The sequence below is a fragment of the Phocoena phocoena genome, chromosome 20, assembly GCF_963924675.1.
Source record: "Phocoena phocoena chromosome 20, mPhoPho1.1, whole genome shotgun sequence".
NCBI lineage: Eukaryota > Metazoa > Chordata > Mammalia > Artiodactyla > Phocoenidae > Phocoena > Phocoena phocoena.
In genome coordinates this window covers 11,047,242-11,055,349 of record NC_089238.1, presented here as the reverse complement: position 1 = coordinate 11,055,349, position 8,108 = coordinate 11,047,242, and the positions used below count along the sequence as shown (strand labels likewise).

Sequence of the window (8,108 nt, the reverse complement as noted above, 5' to 3'; positions counted from 1 at the left end):
CACAGCCACTTCCCTGCAGCATTCAGGAACGAATTATTATGACAACTGTCAAGTCTTGGGTCAGAAGGAAGTTCCCCCCTCCCCCATAGAAAAATGAAGGGAAGAGAGCGGAAGAGACAGCGTCCCACTTCTCAGAAGTCCTCTGATGGGGACTTCCCTGGTGGCGCAGTGTTAAGGATCCACCCGCCAATGTAGGGGACACGGGTTCAAGCCCTGGTCCGGGAAGATCCCACATGCCGCAGAGCAACTAAGCCCGCGAGCCACAACTACTGAGCCTGCGCTCTACAGCCCACGACCCACAACTACTGAAGCCTGTGCACCCAGAGCCCGTGCTCCGCAACAAGAGAAGCCACCGCAATGAAAAGCCCGTGTACCACAATGAAGAGTACAGCCCCTGCTCGCCGCAACTAGAGAAAGCCCGCGTGCAGCAACAAAGACCCAACGAAGCCAAAAATAAAATAAATTAATTAAATTTAAAAAAAGAGAGAGAACAGCAGGGAGCAGGCAAGAGAAGAGGAAGCCTGGACTCAAGCAGTAGAAACAGAAGACATGAACAGATTTGAGAGATATTCAAGAGTCACACAGAATTCTGTATGTGCTGGCGATCTCTCCAAATTTCTTATTCTAAAAAACCAATCAACCTAGCACAGGGAACTCTGCTCAGTATTCTGTAATAATCTAATTGGGAATAGACTTTGAGAAAGAATAGATGGGGCTTCCCTGGTGGCGCAGTGGTTAAGAACCCACCTGCCAATGCAGAGGACACGGGTTTGAGCCCTGGTCCGGGAAGATCCCACATGCTGTGGAGCAACTAAGCCCGTGCGCCACAACTACTGAAGCCTGCGTGCCTAGAGCCCGTGCTCCGCAACAAAAGAAGCCACTGCAATGAGAAGCCTGAGCACCGCACACCCCCCCCCCCGGCTCACTGACACTAGAGAAAGCCCGCGCGCAGCAACGAAGACTCAACGCAGCCATAAATTAATTAATTAATTAAAAAAAACAGATGTATGTATATGTATAAATGAATCACTTCGTGGTACTCCTGAAACTAACACAACACTGTTAATCAACTGTACTCCAATATAAACTAAAAAGTTTAAAGAAACATAAAAGTAAAAAATAAGAAAAACCAACCAACCAGGACTTCCCCGGCGGTCCAGTGGTTAAGAGGCCACGCTTCCAATGCAGGGGTTGCGGGTTCAATCCCTGGTCAGGGAACTAGGATCCCACATGCTGTGCGGCCGAAACAAACAAACAAACAAACAAAACGAAACGAAAACAACAACCAACCAACAAAACACAATCAAAATAACAATCAAGCAAAATGAGGAGATGTTGGTGAAAGGGGACAAACTTCTAGTTATAAGATGAACAAGTTCTGGGGATTTAACAACATATGGTATGGTGACTATAGTTAATACTATGTATTGTTTACTTGAAAATCGCTAAGAGAGTAGATCTTAAATGTTCTCACCACCCACACACCCACCCGGTAACTACAGGAGGTGATGGATGTGTTAATTAGCTTGATCGTGGCAACCATTTCACAATGTATATGTATGTCAAATCATCACTTTGTGCACCTTAAAGGTATACAACTTTATTTGTCAATTATACCTCGATAAAGCTGTGGAGAAAAGCAATCAGTAGCTGTGGGAACAAAAAATGAGCTCTGAGGGCCGCCTGGAGTAGCAGCTAATGTGAGGCTGCCCGAAGTTTTTCTAAACCAGTGCAGATCCAACATCCACATCTTACATGTGAGAGCCTCACATGTAATTCTACGTTTTCTAGTAACCACATTAAAAAAAGGAAAATGAAACGGGGGAGATTAATCATGCTTTAATCCAACATATCCAAAATATCATTTTAGAATGTGATCAACCTAAAAATTAGGAATGATTTAGTTTACATTCTTTTATTTTTCATACTAAGTCTTCAAAATGCAGTGTGTATTTTACATTGCTAGCACACTTCTTTTGAGACCAGCCACATTTCAAGGGCTCAATTGCCACGTGGGGCTAGTGGCTACCCTAGTGGACAGAGCAGATCTAGTCACATTAGCTAATTAGGATGTCTTCACAACAGCCCTATGAAGTAGGAACTGTTTCCATTTTATGGATGAGGAAACTGAGGCACAAAGAGATGCAGGGACTTGCCCAAAGTCACAGACTGGCGGAGGAGCAGGATTTTGGACCAGGCGATGGAGCTCCTGCCATGTAGAACCAAGATGGGCTCCTACACAGGTCACTTATTAGGCTGGGTGAGTGACAGCCCACAGGAGCCCACTCCCCACTCAACAGAGGTCTCCGTAGGGAGAGAACCATCATGGTTCTTGAGACTCCTGAAGGGGAGACCCACAGGGGGACCCAAGCACGGGGGTGTGGTTGGGAATGCAGAGGCCTGGGAAAGGACTGGGTTATCTTGCCTCTTACCCGCCAGAGACTGCCAAGGAGTTAGGAAAATCCCCTTGTGCATCTCACTGCAGACTGGTGGCTGCAAATGCTACTGACTCTTTTCTTTTTTTTAAGTGTAATTGATTTACAATATTGTGTTAGTTTCAGGTGTACAGCAAAGTGATTCAGTTATACATATATATATGTATATATTTATATTTTTTCAATACTTTTCCATTATGGTTTACTACAAGATATTGAATATAGTTCCCTGTGCTATACAGTAAATCCTTGTTGTTTATCTATTTTATGTATAGTAGGGTGCCTCTGTTAATCCCGTACTCCCAATTTATCCCTTCCCCCCCGCTTCCCCTTTGGTAACCATCAGTTTGTTTTCCATGTCTGTGAGTCTGTTTCTGTCTCATAAATCAGTTCATTTGTGTCATAGTTTAGATTCCACATATAAGTGAAATCATATAATATTTGTCTCTCTCTGTCTGACTTACTTCACTTCGTGTAATAATTTCTAGGTCCATCCATGTTCCTGAAAATGGCATATTTCAGTCCTTTTTATGGCTGAGTAATAGTTCACTGTATATGTATACCACATCTTCTTTATCCATTCATCTGTTAATGGGCACTTAAGTTGCTTCCCTGTCTTGGCATTACTGGAAATAAGGATGCTGTGAACATTGGGGTGCATGCGTCATTGGGGTGCATGCGTCTCTTTATCCTCAGATAAAGTAGAAAGTTGGAGTGACTTCTCTGTGAAGACCCAGACTGGGGGGAGGCAGGGCCTCTCATTAACAGCCCATCTGCTGTGCCAGTTCCAGAATAAGAACTCCAGTCTCCCTTGTCATGACCCTCCCTTTACAAACGGGGAAACTGAGGCTCAGAGAAGACACATGGCTTGTCCAAGATCACACAGGAAGGATATAAAGGATGCATCAGGAGGGATGGGAAAATCTCCTCCCCACCCCCATCCCGTGGCCACCCGATTCCCTTTCCAGAAGCAAGAATATAGTGATTTCCTGAGATATTTTAGGCATATACAAGCATTCACACATGGATCATGTTTTTTACACCATGGTAGCACACAGTTCTGCATCTTACTTTAATTTTTCACTTAAGATTCTCTTCAGGCTCTCTCCAGATTAATACATAGAGCTGTACCTCGTTTTTTTTTAATGCCCTTAGAGCATCACACTGTCTGAATGTACTATCATTAACTTAATCAGACCCCTTTTAATAAACACTTAGGTGATTCCTAGTTTTATTGCCATTACAAACACTACTGTAGTTAATATCACTTGGGCAGACCTCATGCTGGCCATATGATCCATGCCTGTAAGATAAATTCCTAAGAGGAAAACTGCCAAGTCAAAAGTGATGTGCATTTGTCATTTTGAAAAATATTTCCACACTGCCCTCCAAATTCCTCCCTTTGTCACTGGTTGACTTCCCGTTTCTCAAAAGGGCTTTTTGCTCTCTCTCTATATTGTGCGAATGTTTTACAGCGGGGAGGTATTCGTGTATTACTTATGTAATTAAAATTAAATAAGACCTTCATTTAAAACACAAACCTGGGAAGAAGAGAAACCAGCAAGGCCAGTTCGGGCAGAGCCTCCCCTGTGACAGGTCCCCTGTCACACCTTCCTTGTCCCCAACGAGCCCTGCCTCATGTTGAAATCCATTTCTCAAGCACAAACCAGGGACCTCAAAGATCAAACCTCGGAAAAAATACAGGAATGCGATTACGTCATTTCCTTCTCTGTTGCTTTTTATGCAAATATATTCTCCTGCTCTTCATCGTCTTTCTCCTCCTTTTCCTTCATTGTGACCTCTGTTATGGCGAGCATTACACTGAAAATATTTTTAAGCTATGTCCAGTTCAATAAAAGAACACTTAACTCATGCAGAATCTGGCATTTCTAACAAGGAACAGAAAAGAAAAGGAAAGAATAGCTAGGAGCTTCAAAGTAGAAATTGGAAGAGCAAAACAGTAATCTATTCTATTTTAAACACATCAATCTCTTCCTCTCCTTTCCCTTCCTGAGCACAAAGCAAGCAGGTGTCTGGAAGAGGGGTTGGAGCAGGGGCCACACAGGACCCAGAATAGGGTGTCAGGACCCAAACGTGGTGAGCAGGGCCTCCACCTCAGGGGCCAGGGGTGCAGGCAGTGGCAGCCATAAGAGATTGGTTACTTTCAGGGGGATCGAATAAATAAGTAAATATATTAAGGGCACTGGGAGCCAGATTTCTCACTGCTAGAGAAATGAGCTACAATTATGTAAAGGGAGAAAACAAGAATAAGCCCTGTAGTGCTGGGTTGGAACTGAAGTTATCAGTGTAAACTCATGACTTTCACTAGAGAGAGACAGATGTAGAAATAAACACAGATGGAATATTACTCAGCCATAAAAAAGAATGAAATAATGCCATTGGCAGCAACATGGATGGACCTAGAGATTATCATACCGAGTGAAGCAAGTCAGACAGAGAAAGACAAATATCGTATGGTATCACTTACACGTGGAATGTAAAAAAATGATACAAATGAAGTTATTTACCAAACAGAGATAGACTCACAGAGACAACAAACCTGTGGTTACCGAAGGGGAAGTGGTGGGGGGGAAGAGGGATAAATTAGAAGTTTGGGATTAAAATATACACACTACTATATATGGAGTAGATAACCAATAAGGACCTACTGTATAGCACAGGGAACTATAGTCAATATCTTGTAATAACCTATAATGGAAAAGAATTTATAAAAGAATGTATATATATGTACATGAATCACTTTGCTGTACACATTAAACTAATACAACATTGTATCAACTGTGTTTCAATAAAAATTAAAAAAAAAAAAAAAAAAGAGCCTAGGGGACTTCCCTGGTGGTCCAGTGGTTAAGACTCTGCACTTCTAATGCAGGGGCCACAGGTTCGATCCCTGGTGGGGGAACTAAGATCCCACATGCTGCACAGCATGGCCAAAAGATTTTTTTTAAAAAAGAAAAGAAGGGCTTCCTTGGTGGCGCAGTGGTTGAGAATCCGCCTGCCGATGCAGGGGACACGGGTTCGTGCCCCGGTCCGGGAAGATCCCACATGCCGCGGAGCGGCTGGGCCCGTGAGCCATGGCCGCTGAGCCTGCGCGTCCAGAGCCTGTGCTCCAGAACCGGAGAGGCCACAACAGTGAGAGGTCCGCGTACCGCAAAAGAAAAAAAAAAAAAAAAAAAAAAAAAAAGAAAAGAAAAGCCTAGGCTTCTCATCAAAAGACTGACAAATAAACCCATATCTGTATGTTTTAAGTTAAAATTTTTAAAAAAGGAATATAGATGTAAATCTATATCTACACATATACACACGTACATTCCCTACCTCTGCCCACTCTGAGAGAGCCTGGGTACAGTAAGAGCCAATAGCAATGGCCACATGTAACTCCCAACTCTTGGTTTCTACATGTCATTCTCCAGCAAAATAGCCCAGGGCTTCCCAGAGTAAAGGCTAATTCCAGGACTGGGACAGGGAAAGTACTAGGCGAGCCTGGCACATCTTATTGTGCCACGAAGCAAAAAAAAAAGTTTAAAGAATGATGGGATATAAAAAACATAACTAATAAGGACCTACTGTACAGCACAGGGAACTCCACAAGTTTAAAGAATGATGGGATATATAAAAAAACATAACTAATAAGGACCTACTGTACAGCACAGAGAACTCCACAAGTTTAAAGGATGATGGGATATATAAAAAAACATAACTAATAAGGACCCACTGTACAGCACAGGGAACTCCACAAGTTTAAAGAATGATGGGATATATAAAAAAACACAACTAATAAGGACCTACTGTACAGCACAGGGAACTCCACACAATACTGTATAATTGCCTATATGGGAAAAGACTCTAAAAAAGAGTGGATATATGTATAGGTATAACTGATTCACTTTGCTGTACACCCGAAACTAACACAACGGTGTAAATCAACTATACTCCAATAAAATTTTTTTTAAAAAATCAGTTAACTTCTCCTAAAACAAACAAACAAAAAAAAAGAATGATGGGGACAGGCGAAAATGACACAGGAGCCAGCTGGAAAGAGCTCCCACAGGTCAAACTGGAAACAACTGGAACATCAAAATAAACAATGACTGTAATAGATTACAATCCCTTGACGCTATGAGTCTATCCTGACATGACTAAATAAATGAGTAAATCAAAAGTCTGACAAGGAACAGGGTATTTACATGACCCCAAAAGACCTCCCCAGAAAACACATTAATCACAAAGGGGAAAAGAGGAACTTTACAGCGGAGGAGCCTGAAAGACACCACCGTTAATGAGAATATCCTGATGGGATGTAAGATCCTAACACCACTTTTGTGACGCTCCTGCCAAAGATGCAGGACCAGAATCTGATCGTGAGAAGATATCAAATCCGTGGACATCCTACCCCAGAACTGGGCTGTAATGTTCACAAGAGTCACGAAGGTCAAGGAAAGAATGAAGAATTTTTCCAGACTAAAGGAAGCAAAAGAGACATGACAACAAAATGGAATGCGAGAGTCTAGATTGGAACCTTTGTTGTGAAAGCCGTTATTGGAACAACTGGTGACACTTGAATGGAGCGTGAGGATTAGATGGTAGTAATTTTTTAATGCTAATACTTTTTATTTTTGAGGTTGTACTTTGGTTATGTAGGAGACGGTCCTGTTTGTAGGAAACACACTAAACACCCATAGGTGACGGGGCATAATATTGGCAACTCATTATTACATGGCTTAGGAAAAATAATTTCTTTGTACAGTACTTGCAACTTTTCTGTAACTCTGAGATATTTCCAGAGAAAGAAGTGTCATGAAACAAAACATATCCTTGCTTAAAAAGATAATAGCAGGTAAATCTACTATACTTCAATAAAATAAAATTTTTAAAAAGATAATAGCGGATGGACCTAGAGATTATCACACTAAGTAAGTCAGACAGAGAAAGACAAATATATGATATCACTTATATGTGTTACCTAAAAACTAATACAAATGAACTTCTTTACAAAACAGAAATAGACTCACATGGACTTCCCTGGTGGCGCAGTGGTTAAGAATCCGCCTGCCAATGCAGGGGACACGGGTTCAAGTCCTGGTCCGGGAAGATCCTACATGCCGTGGAGTAACTAAGCGTGTCCGCCACAACTACTGAGCCTGCGCTCTAGAGCCCGTGAGCCACAACCACTGAACCCGCGCGACACAACTACTGAAGCCCGCGCACCTAGAGCCCGTGTTCCGCAACAGGAGAGGCCACGACAACGAGAAGTCCGCTCACTGCAGCGAAGAGTAGCCCCCACTCGCCGCAACTAGAGAAAGCCTGCACGCAACAACGAAGACCCAACGCAGCCAAAAATAAATAAACAAATTTTTAAAAAAAGGAATGTATGTATGTGTATAATTGAGTCACTCTGCTGTACAGTAGAGACTAGCACAACATGGTAAATCAAGTATACTTCAATAAAAATTTTTTTAAAAAAGAATGTATACCTGAAACGTTTTGCAAATCAACTTCAATTTTTTAAAAAGGTAATATCAAATATGGTTTTATAAATTGTTAACATAACACAGGAAAATATATTCCAAGAGACACAGTAAAGAAACAGACCTCAAAAGCACTGGTGGAGACTTACTAAATTGATTTCCTGACCTACAATTTTTGTCCAGT

General features: G+C 42.0%; 1 non-coding gene across 1 annotated transcript; it reads left to right on the top strand.

Moving 5' to 3' along the window:
- Window positions 1-5,285: 5,285 nt before the first annotated feature.
- TRNAR-UCU (transfer RNA arginine (anticodon UCU)) lies at window positions 5,286-5,358 on the top strand. The gene has a single exon. It is a non-coding gene; the product is annotated as a tRNA-Arg (tRNA).
- The last annotated feature ends 2,750 nt before the right edge of the window (window positions 5,359-8,108 follow it).